The sequence below is a fragment of the Talpa occidentalis genome, unplaced genomic scaffold (assembly GCF_014898055.3).
Source record: "Talpa occidentalis isolate TD23 unplaced genomic scaffold, MPIMG_talOcc4v2.1 talOcc4.9, whole genome shotgun sequence".
Lineage (NCBI taxonomy): Eukaryota > Metazoa > Chordata > Mammalia > Eulipotyphla > Talpidae > Talpa > Talpa occidentalis.
In genome coordinates, this window is record NW_023605305.1 from 55,935,923 (window position 1) to 55,948,888 (window position 12,966).

A 12,966-nucleotide genomic window follows, 5' to 3' on the forward strand; every position below is an offset into this window, starting at 1 on the left:
AACAATCTTTGTCATAAACTGCTACTCAAAGGGGCTCCTTGAAATGGATGTGTTAGGTTCTCTTAGTTTTTGAAGTTTCATTGCACCAAGACCTGTAATGTTAAACTCTTGCCCACCATTATGTATACCCACTGGGGAACAGGCTTCAATGGATCTGTCTTACCTCAGGACCCAGATGTCCCCTGAAATAGAAACTTAGTGATTTTGTAAACAACCCACTTGCTACCCAGAAAGCCAAACTGTGAACTGTAAGAATGTCTTTGCGCAAGTGAGTTTATTATACAAGGTAGCTATCAAGGGAATCAGCAGGGTCAATACTCTAAAAGAAGCTGGTTCTCTGAATGGTGGGGGTGCTGTGATTATATTAGAGGGAAGGAATGTGAGAAGGTGCAGGGGTGTGAATTAGGGGATTTGCATTCTCAGTCTGAGGAGGTGCCTGGCAATATAAACTTCAAGAGTTACAGTGTTTATCCTCTTCCTTAAAAAGTATTCCCTAGGGTTAACAGCTGGTAAAGACCAGCAGATGCTTGCCCTGTTGTTATCAACCTTGGAAAGAAAGAGAATTTTGCTAGAGATGAAACACAATTAGTTCTCAAGGGTCCTGGGAACGCAGTTAGAGAATAAATCACAAGTGGGAAGGATGAGGAAGAAGAGAAAACAAAGGGTACTTTAATATTTAATTCTGCTTAGTTTAACTTTTCTTTAAAACAAAGTTTAAACTACAGGGTAGAGGGCATCTGGCTACAAATCCCTGACTCTGAACAGAGGTAGGAAACTTATCCTTGTATCTGGGGAAGTGATATTGCTGCCCCATCATTTTTTAATAGTTTGGAGCTGATGATCTAATTAGAGCAGGGACTAAGGAGCTTGTTCTGGATTTGTGCTTGCGTAACAGGTACACTATTTTTTTATTTAGATTACTGCATTTCTTTGAAGTGATTTTAGTAGGTGAAATCTTCTTAAGATGTGTATAAAGCTTCTAAGCCTTACCATTAGTGGTACCACTGAATACTCAAATCACATCAGGTAGGTCTGACTTGGAGGCTTAAATTTTTCTGCCATAGAGATATAGCAGTTCCATGCAGAATGGAGAAATGAACATCATGGGAAGGTGAAGACTAATTCTGATAATTGGTTGGGTCATCCTGCCTACCTGTTGTTAGAAGCCTAAGAAGGGTGCTGCACATTCATTGAGAGACTCTTTTGTGCCAACACACAATCTGGAGGGGCTGTGATTAACAGAAGAGGATTTATGGGCTTTCAAGGACCATGAAGTGGGAAAGTTTATGTTCAAGACTATCATGCAGAAGAATAAAATGCTAATGGAAATATAGATAAACTATTAAGGGAGCAGAGAGGAACACACAGCAGCTTCAAATCCATTTTGCAAGCATTGGCTCTGCATGCCAGGCTCTGCAGGACAAAGTTCACCTGATCTGGGTCAATGGCTCAGACTCATTTCTTGCCTGTTCCCTCCAGTCTAATCTGACACTTGTGACTCAGAACTAGATTTTATGGTACCAGCATCCCTCTTTCTAGTTACTCCATCATCCTTATCCACTTTGCTTCACTTGTAGTGCCCAGTTCACTGTCTAACCCTGTACTACAGTTCAATGCTCACAACTCTGAGCAATAATAAAAAATATAATTTCAGTTCTATATTCTTCACCTCTGAATTAATAGCCCTATTATTCATAAAGAATTATGTAAACTCAGTGAAGAGAAATAAATGCTATAAATCTTCTGATTCACTCAAAGTATCATCCCTATATGCCGCTACTTAATGCTTTTCAACATCAAACACCGTATGGCTTATTCAGGTCTGTCAGGGGAATGGGTGCTTCAGGCTGAATCGTCACCAGTTCCTTCAACATGTACATTAAAGGTCAACTGTATCTTATTTCCTATGCACTTGAAGAGATTTAAGAACCTTAAGAAGTAGAAGTGAATTCAAAACCTTCATTGTACAACACTAGCTTTTGGAGACTACATGCATATTTTCAAGGAGGTCAGTTTCCAGATTCTCACCTTCCCCATCTATTCTTTCCTGTTTGATTTCTTTGCGAATGAGACTGGGTTCACAGTAATCATTCTTTTACTTCATAAGGAATGGTATCCCTCTATCCAAATGTCAGTATATGCAATACAGTATTATTAACTAAAATTTTTTCTCTTTCACATAGTTTTTTGTTAGTCTATAGAAATACAACTGAGTTTTGTATGTTGATTTTATACCCTGCAACTTTACTGAATTTGCTTATTACTTCTAATGATTTCTTGGTAGTCTTTGGATTTTCTATGTATAACATTATGTTATCTGTAATGTGTTTACATTGTATCTGTTTAATCCTTATCCAATTTGGATGCCTTTGATTTTCTTTCTTGCTAAATTTCCCTGCTTAGACATCCCATAGAATGTTGAATAGAGGTGGCAAGGATGGGCATCTTGCATGCTTGTTCCAGATCTCAGAGGGTAAACTTAACTTCTCACTGTTGAAGATGATGTTAGCCTGGGATTACTTCTATATGTAATTTCTTTGGAGTTTTTAATCATTAAAAGATGTTGAATTTTGTCAAATGCTTTTGCTGCATCTATTGAGATCATCATGTGACTATTATCTTTATTGTATTAATGTGGTATATCACACTTAGTAATTTGCATTTGTTGAATTATCCTTGCATCCCAACCTTATTTGATCATGGTAGCATGATCTTTTTTAAGAAATCATTTTTTCAGTTTTAATAAGAATTGAAAAGTATGATCCTTTCAATGTATTATTGAATTTGGTTTCCTAGTTTTTCTTGAAGATTTGTGCATCTGTATTCATCAAGGATATTGGCCTGTGATTTTCTTATAGTGTCCTTGTCTGGCTTTGTTTATCAAAATGGACAATTCTAGCTCTTGTGTACTCATGTATCTTTCCTGTTCTGGATGCCAAAATTATAGCTGTATTTATATTTTTTAAATACAAAATTTCTATATGGAGTTGCAAGATAAAATGTAAAGTTGAGACAACTTTTAAAGTTGCCATTTTACCCAACAAAGCATATATTTTCATAAATTTTCCCATTATAAGAAACTATGAAAATCTAATTTCCTTTTCTTGAATTATGTATTAACCTCAGATCATAGTAACCACCAGTTATATATAGCATATTGATTTAGGATTAGATAACTCTTGAATATATTTTCAGCTCTTTTGACTTTAAATAAATTTTCCCATTATGAATGTAAATGAGTTACCGATAACTACAAAACAAGAAAAATATTTTTATCTTGTTGGTGTGCTTGCATTTGCAATAGTCAGAATTCTTTCATTCCGACAGAAAGCCAATTGAAACTCCCTACATAAAAAAATGGGAATTAATAGAAGAATGAGACTTTTGTAGAACTGATTGAATTTCTGAGGGAAGCAAGTAACTTTGGGCATCTCAAGGAGAAAAAAACTTCCAACTTGACAGGATCCACTCTCTTCCACACCATTCGTTTCGTCTGTTTGTTCTTTTAGGTTTCCTTCATTCTCCAAATGTTTTCCACATAGACATTCAGGATTACAATCTTCTTATTCTATGCCTCAAGAAAGAAGGGATCTCTTCCTAAAGACAATCTTAGAGAAGAACTCTAATTGCCCTATCTTTTTTTTAAAGATTTATTTATGCATACAAGAACTGGGGTACAGGCCAGAGATGTGGGGGGTGAGATGATTCACCAGAGACAGAGTGGGGAACAGAATAGGCAGATTGACCGAAGTACACTGCTGAGGGGAGCAGCAGGTGAGTCAGGCGAGGTCTGCTGCGCCATGTGGGTTGCTCCCTGGCCAGCAGGGGATCCAACTCATGCTGCAGAGGCTGCAGATTGCTTCATAGTGTGGTGCTTAACCCCTTGCACCACCAGGGAGGCCCTGATTGCCCTATCTTGATGCCCTCATACATCCTTTACAACAATGCCTTTTCCTAGGGAGATGAGGTGCTGTGATTGATCAGAACAAGGTTATAGTCTCATTCCTATGGCAGGGTAGGGTGATGTACTATAATTTATAGTCCGGTAAGAACTAATGGAAAGGGGAAAGGCAGTTTCTCCAAGGAAGTGATAACTGTTAGCAAACAAAGATGGAGAGGGAAGAAATAAAATAAAGGTAATGAATGTATCTAGTCTTAATTTACTTATATCTGGGATTGTTGAACCCCTTGGTTTCAGTTTTCTCTGGATAGGTCTGAAGGTCTGGTGGGGCTCATTCCTAAGATATATTTACATGACAAACCTTGGAGCTTCTTTAGAAATTTTCAGTTCAAGGGAAGTGAATCACATGGAAAGAAGTGTGGCTTGAGAACAATGGGCCAGGATAAAGGAAGATAAATGATTATGAATGTAGCACTCTTTCTGTCTTACGGATTAGTTTTTGGTCCAGCCCTTGGATTCATGGCTGAGTGCTAGAGTTAAAAGGGCACAACAAAAATGTGAATAAATTTAAAGGATTGTCACAGTGATCTCTGTGGGTCACTGAAATGCATTCATGACAACTTCTGTAGAGACTTGAAACAACACCCCAGTGTATACACTTGCACTCTCTACTTCAGGTACTGGCAACATTAGTGTCGACATTGATGGGCACTCATAAACATGGAAGAAACTTTGGAAGGTGGCAGGCAGAATTGTCACATGTATCATTGCATGTACAAGAGACATGATCACATGAGGCTAGAATTAGGAGAAGAGTCAACTGGGCTAAACTGAGAGGTTCTTCTGTCCTACATCATGTTAACTGGGAATGCAGTTATCTATGACTAAGCTGGTTTGGAATATCCAAGATGGCTCATTCACATGGCTGGCAGCTCTGGCTGGTTGGCATCTGGGAAATCTGCTGGGGCTATTGACCAGAGAGGTTTTTCTCTCCTTGTCTTGAGCTACTCAATGCATGATGTCATGTTTCCAAAAGGGAGTATCCCAAGCAGAGAAACTAGAAACTATAGTATCTTAAGTCCAATCATACAATTACACTGTGATACTTCTTCAACTTGCTGTTCATTAAAATTAATCCACAAGGCCAATCTGGACTCATTGAGGTGATGGTTTATATAGGGTGTGCATACTGGGAGACATGGTTCATTGGGGACAATGTTTTCTAACTAGCTGCCACAGTTAGGAAGTATAATTTTGTGAATATCTTAATGATTCAGTTTTACTAAAAGGCTAATTAGGAAACACAGTAAATTAAAATATTACTCTCCCATTCAATAAATATTAATTATATTATATATGCCAAGACACTGTACATGATGTGTACAGTGTGTACAGATATTAATGTGAATATGATACAGTCAGTGACAGACAGAAATGGGAACAAAGAGCAATACTCCAGTAATATAAGGAGGTTAGGGGACATGGGACCACAGAAAGAGGAAATGGAATAAAGTGTCAGCAAATATTTTTCCTAAAAGCAACAACTAAGTTGACTTTTTTAAAAGTATAAGCCTTTTTTTTTTTAAAGATTTATGTATGCATACAAGAACTGGGGTACAGGCCAGAGGTGTGGGGGGTGAGAGGATTCACCAGAGACAGAGTGGGGAACAGAACAGGCAGACTGACCAAAATACACTGCTGAGGGGAGCAGTGGGCGAGACAGGAGAGGTCTGCCATGACATGTGAGTTGCTCCACAGCCGGTGGGGATCCAACCGGCACTGTAGAGGCTGCGAACAGTTTCACAGCACTGCGCCCAAGCGCCTGCCACCAGGGAGGCCCACAACTAAGTTGATTTTTAAAAGATTCATAGAAGAGAAATTCCCAGAAGGAGTAGCATATTAGAAAACAAAAAAAAGGTCCATCTAGGAAACTAAATATTATGAATATGAGATTTAGGAGAGTGGCCAGTGAGGTAGGTAATTTCAAAATGATCAGGATCTTGTAACCCATGCTGGGAAGTCTAGGCATTATCTGCTGAGTAATGGGAAACCATTTAAAAATTTTAAGTAAAACCAAGAACTTAATAAAAGGTTAGCATAGAACAGTCACTCTAGTAGTACTGTGGAATATGTAGCCCTCCTGATTAGAGAAATACTGAGGGCTTAGCCTAAGGTACTGTGGAAAGGAAAAGAATTAAGAAGGAATGAGAAGATTTGGTGCTTGATTGAATGTCTTCAGTGAAAAAGGAAGAATTCATTAGCATGTTGTTTGTATCAGGATAGGGTCCGCTATGGTGTGATAATAACAAACCCTGAAATCTCTGGAGCTTTGCACAAAGGTTTTTTCCTTACTCATGTAGAGCCTCTTCTATCTTATACCACGTCCTCTAATACTGTCACAGCTGAGGAAAAACAGAGTTTGAGAGGAACAGCATTTCTTAAGTGCCTCAGTCTGGAAGAGACATATATCATTTCCATTCCCATTTCATGGGCCAGGATTAGATAGATGGTCCCAACACAATTACAAGGGACATAAAAATGTTTAGAAACATGGATATATGGCACTGCTACTATTAACAGTATGAATTAACAGTATGGAGTGAAAATATACTGCCTGAATTTAAATCTCACTTTCCTTACTTACAAGTCATGCAGCTGTGAGCAAACCTCTGCTCCCTCATTTGTTAAAGATACATAAAAGATAATGCCTGGGACAAAGTAGACACGTAATTAAGATTTATTTATCTTCTTCACATAAAATTATTCCAATAATTTATTCTCAGTGGCCTGGTGAAAGGAAAAAAGAGTGTGGTATGGAACAAGGTTGAGAAGAGATAAATTAACTTGTACACATGTTGACCTTGTGGTGTCTGTGGGACCTCCAGTGGAGATGTTTAGTGGACAGTCACAACATGAAACTGGAGCTTCAGAAAGAAAAGGGGTTAGAAACACAAATCTAGGAACCGTCAGGAAAAAGGACAAGACTAAACTTTTGATATGGCTGAGATTGCCTAGGGGAAGTGACAGAGTGGGAGTTTAAAGGACATAACTCTGCACAAAGCCAATATTGAAGAAGAGAAAGGTGAAAGAAGAGTCCACATCCAAACAATCAAGTCAGTAGAAGAAAAATGAGAGGAAGTAGAAGGGGAACTTGAGAAAATCCCAATTCTTCAGAATAACAATTTTTCAATATTTAATTTTATATTTACTTCAAAGATATAAAGGCACATGATACAAACTTTTAATTAAATTGAATTAATAGAATATTTTTTCTCAAATGGTTGTCATTATTTAAAACTCCTTTCATTTGATTTTCTTTTTTTAATTTTTTTTAATTTTTTAATTTTTTTATTATATGATTTTTAAAAATTTTTTATATTCCCCATACAATTGTGACCCCCTTATTTTGACCCCAATCCCTCCCCTCCCCACCCCCCCACCCAATTAATAGAAGATTAAGAGAAGTATTTTAAGTAGCTTAAGAAGAAATGTCAGCATTTTGGCTAGGAAAACTGTTGTGATGGGATATTTGTTGCCACTTTGCGGCAAGAATGCGCTAAGGGACATACAGTTGTGGAGCAGGTTTGCAAGGCAAGACTCTGCTACTTGAGCAGAAGTTCTTGTGCCATTTATTGAAATGACACAGGCTAATAAACGCTGATCATGCGACAATGGTATGAGGGATAGGGTTAGGATAGGAATGGGGGACAAAGTTTTACAAGGAACATGGAAGGGAACAGCGTGACCATGTGTCAAGAGACATTGGTATCACCAGACTATGATGTTATCACAGGCAGAGTTATCCAAGACCTCCATGGAGATAGTCACGTAATCAGTTCAACAGTGGCCTAGGCATCCCTGGGCCTGCCTCATGATTCGAGCTATATTCCATAGGTAGTCAAGGAATGTTCTACTGTGATTTGTAGATAGCAAATAGGTCACAGTTGCCCACGAGTGGCCAGCGCATAGGAACCAACAGAAAACAACTCTTCTACTTGAGGGATCTTCCTGTTTATAAGGAATGTCAATGTAAATAGACAAATCAAGTCTCAACAACAGCCAAAAGTAAAGAGACCTACATTTCTCATGCTACCTAAAAGTAGACTATTTAGTTTATATAATGCGGTGGCTTTATTTTGGATCTGGGAAGGCTTTTATTATTAAAATATTTTGAGCATTCTGAGACCCAAAAATTACTACCAAGTCATAGTGTTACAGGATAGGGAGAGAGGTACCGACAAGAATCCCCAAACCTGCCAGCTCTAAACAGATTCTGCCATCCACTGCATTAAAAAAAAAAAAACATACTCTAGTGTGTGTGAGATCTTTAATGGGAAGGAACTTTAATACAATTAGTATGCAATAGAGAGAAGGGGAAAAAATAGATAAAATAGTTTCCACACAAAACACCAGTTACCCATTCCCTCATGGGTAAATGCCCAACCAAATAGATTTAGCCCAAAGCAGGGCAGCTGAGGCCCCAAAACTTGCCACAAGTCTCTGGCCCCCTTCTGGAGGGGACCAGAAGGGGCAGAATGGGCCAGGCAAGTGTGGGATGAAAGGAGAAAAATCAAAATCAATATAAAAGCTGCCATTGTTAACCTCCCCCACGGCCCTCACCCCGACATCTGTTTCAAGTGTCTCCTTTCATGTCCCCCAAGTCCCTGGTACTAGTCCAAAGTCAAGAAGCAAGCATAGCTTCTTCATCTGTCTCTCCACTCCATGTGCCTCCTCCAGTTCTCCTTCTTAATCTCCGTACCTTCCTCTCTGAGTCTCCTCTCCAGCTTCTCTTCCCTGCTCAGATCCACCCTTCCTTGTGTAGGGCAGGGAAACTGGAACCTCTCCTTTCACTGGGGACCACCCTGTTACAATACCGATCAAAGAAATTCCACTTTCAGATCATGGGGGAAATTTATACAAACTGAGAATGTAGTGAAGTATTAATTCAGTAATTTCACTGCACTGTAATTCATGAACCCATTACAGATGTAAAGATTGGGCAAGAGTTGAAGAGAAAGGAAGCATTATAGAAATAATCTTTCTGGAAACCTATAATACAGTAACAGTAGTTTAATTTCCAACTGCAAAAGGACATATTTCGGGTGTTTGCAGTCATCATGAAATATGTGGTATCATTTCAAGTCATTATCATCATTATTGCTATTACTTTTAGTCTCAGCCACCTAAGACTTTTGGATACTGCCACCAAGTGGTAAGAGGGTTATAAAAGTAAGAGATCATCCTATTTTCCTCTGCATTTTATTCTTTTGAAGCTACTTAATTCTAAGCTGTGAATTGTCACTGATGTTAACAGGCGCAAGAGATTATTTATTGTTTCACGTGACCATCTCTGATGTTTACTCTTGAGCTCATCTGCAGTTTCTTGAAAAATCCCTTTATAAATCAATGGTATCTTCTTATCTTTCTGCCTGTAGCCTGGTCTTGCAAACATCTGTGATCAGGAGTGTGCTCAGCCTATTTATAGGGCAGGGTGGAATTTCTGGGAATATAATGACTCAGAAAAATCAATAATCTCATGGACGGGGCAGTTCTGTAACATGTTCTATATCAAATCCATCAACTTTTAGAGCTACCCAGGGGAACTAAGCCCCTGTGCATGCAGTGGTCACTTGCTTATTAGTGCATTAACTTCTTTCCTGGCTTCACTTCTTTACCTCTTCCACTTTCTTTGGGAAAAAACCCTTTGCTTCTTTAGAAAGTTTGTTCAATAAATGGTGCTGGGAAAACTTGGTCGCTCCATGCAAAAGAATGAAGCTTGACTACTACCCCCACCATGCACAAAAACCAACTCAAAATGGATTAAAGAATTAAACCTAAGACCTGAAACCATAAAATATACAGAAGGAAATAGAGGCAAAACACTACATGACATACAGCTCAGTAACATCTTTAAAAACTCATCACCCAGGGCCTCCCCAGTGGCACAGCGGTTGAGTGCTGGGTTGCGAAGCTGCCCACAGCCTCTGCAGCACCCGTTTGATCCCTGGCTGCTCCCCGGCCACCGGAGGAGGGTCCCACATGGCGCGCAGACCTCTCCTGCCGCCCGCTGCTCCCCTTAGCAGTGTATGTCGGTCCTTCTGCCTGCTCTGCTCCCTGCTCTGACTCTGGTGAATTCGCTCACCCTCCCACACTTCTGACTGTACCCAGTGCTTAAATAAATAAATAAATAAATAAATAAATAAATAAATAAATAAATCTTAAAAAAAACCAAAACTCATCAGCCAAAGCAGTAATACTTAAGGCAAAGATAAACAGGTGGGACTACATCAAATTAAAGAGTTTCTGTACAGCAGAAGAGACAGTAACCAAAACAAAGCAACACCCCATCAATTGGGAGAAAATTTTTGCACACAACACTAATGGTAAAGGACTGATCACAAAAATCTACAAAGAGCTGAAGAGTCTCAAGAAAAACAAAGTAAATAATCCAGTCAAAAGATGGGCAGAAGAAGAGCTGAAAAGAAACTTCTTCAAAGAGGAAATGTGAATGGCCAACAGGCATATGAAAAAATGTTCAACATCGCTTGTAATCAGGGAAATGCAAATCAAAACTACAATGAGATCTTACACCAGTGAGAATGGCACATATTAAAAAAACTAGCAACAACAAATGTTGGCGAGGATGTTGAGAAAAAGAAACTCTCCTGCACTGCTGGTGGGAGTGCAAAGTGGTCCAACCACTGTGGAAAGCTGTGTGGAGACTCCTCAACCTGCTAAAGACGGAGCTTCCATATGATCCAGCAATTCCACTCCTAGGTATTTACCCAGAGGACACAGAATTATTAATTCAAAAGGGCACCTGCACCCCTATGTTTATAGCAGCACTATTTACAATAGCTAAGCTTTGGAAACAACCCAAATGCCCAAAAATAGATGACTGGATCAAGAAGATGTGGTACATATACACATTGGAATATTACTCAGCAATCAGAAAAGATAAACTATGCAATTTGCAACAACATGGATGGAGCTGGAAGGGATCATGCTCAGCAAAATAAGCCAGAAAGAAAAAGAAAAATACCGGATGGTCTCACTTATAGCAAGAATTTAGAAAACCTAAATAAAGGACCAGGAAAAGGACTAATTGTAATAAAGTAAAAATCAAAATCAACAAGCAACTATAAACCAAACTACGGGGTAGGGGAGGGTAGGAGGGATTACGGTCAAAATAAGGGGGGTAGGAATTGTATGGGGACTATAACCAAGATGAAAATGCATACATTGTGCAAAAATGAAAAATGATGTGAAAAATATATAAAATAAAATAAAAATAAAAATGAAACCCTTTGCTTTTTAATATTAACGAGTTTCTTTAATTTTACCATTTTTAACTTCCCATCAAAGGACCTTAGGCATAGAGTGTTTGAGTTGAACTCCCCATTTTCCCATGTCCCTGCACTAGTGCCCAGCCATCCAGGGTAGAGTCGCCAGGGTGGAGCATGGGTCTACTCAAGGTCGGGCGCTAAGTGGGTGCTGGCCAAAGGCTGTAAAATTGGTACATTTTAATCTGTTCAGACAGATTGAACCTACCATGAGCTGGTGGGTGCTGATCACTCTTGCAGTAATTGTGGTGAGATTTTAAGTTTGCTAATGGATTCTTGATTGGCTGCTTAGTAATACTTTCAGAGGCTATGCATCACTTCTAATACATCCTTGATATTTTTCCTTAGAAGCTCCCATCGAGCCTCTAGTTGGTAACTTATTAATTTTAGTACAGTTTCAATATTGAAGAGCAAATTTTCCCTTCTTTGCATAACAAAAATTGGACAAGAAAGTTTATGGTATAGATATAAACCCATGGCCAGACTCAATAATTACATTTTCTAACAGTGAGTTTTAAAATTAGTTCTCATTATTTTGGGGCTGTATTAGTTTACTAGGGCTGCCATAACAAAATACCCCAGATTGGTTACCTTTAACAACAGAAATTTGCTTCTCCCAATTCTAGAGATTAGAATTTTAAGATTAAAGTATCTAAAGGGTTGTTGTCTTCTGAGACCTCTGTGTGTGCTTTGCAGATAGCCACCTTCTATTTGTGTCCTCACATGGTCTTTCCTCTGTGTCCTAACCTCTTCTTAAATGATGCCTGTCATTGGATTAAAGCCCACTCTAATGACCCCATATTAACTTTATTACCTCTTTAAAAGAAAGGTCCTCTCTCCCTATACATTCATATTCTGAGGTATGAGGGGTTAGAATTGAGGAGGGGGGACATAATTCAGCATAAAACATGGGCAATTTAGCAACATTTTAAACCTTTAAAAAAGGATTCCTTTGTGTCTTTACTTGGAATATAAGATGGAAAAGTTCAGCCAGTTATCTCATTATTGAATAAAAAGTAATCATTTATCCATGAGTGTTTACTATAGTATTAATGTAGAATTTAGTAGGCTGTTTCAGGTAAAGGCATATGACAGAGGTCTTGCCTTCAAGGAAAAAGACTATTGGCAAGAGATTTTGAGCTGATAAGGTGAACTAATGGAAGTAAATCTTAATTTAAACCTTCATTTTCTAGGCAATTACTCACTTCTGTGTTTAGTTTGTAAGTTTAGATCCTGAGTTCTTTTAGTTTTCCTGAGTTCTTTCTTTAATAGAAGATCTTTGAAATTTGCTGAAGAAGCCTTCTTAGCAGAGCCTACTGGTAGCATTGGGCTTTTTATTGTTTTATGGATTTTTTTTTTTTAGTCCCCAAGGTGCTAACTGTTAAGATGAAGTAGTACTCTTAAAAGTAATTTTTTAGTTGCATGTCGTTATGTTTGGTGATGACTCAGGCTCTTAAAATGTTGCCCTGCAACCTTGAAATTGTTCTTTAATGTGATTAAATTTTTGTAGTGAGGCCTGTGAATGACTCACAGGGAAAATGACTAGAAATTTTACTCTGCCCTAGTTGCTAAGTTCTTTACTTCATGGTGTTCTTTTACAAAAACTGTCATTCTTGAGCCAATACTTAAGAACATAAGCCCAGTTTCCCTTCAAAATAATTTTATTGAGTTTAGATTTGGCAAGAATCATATTTTATAATCACTCAATATTATATTTCATTC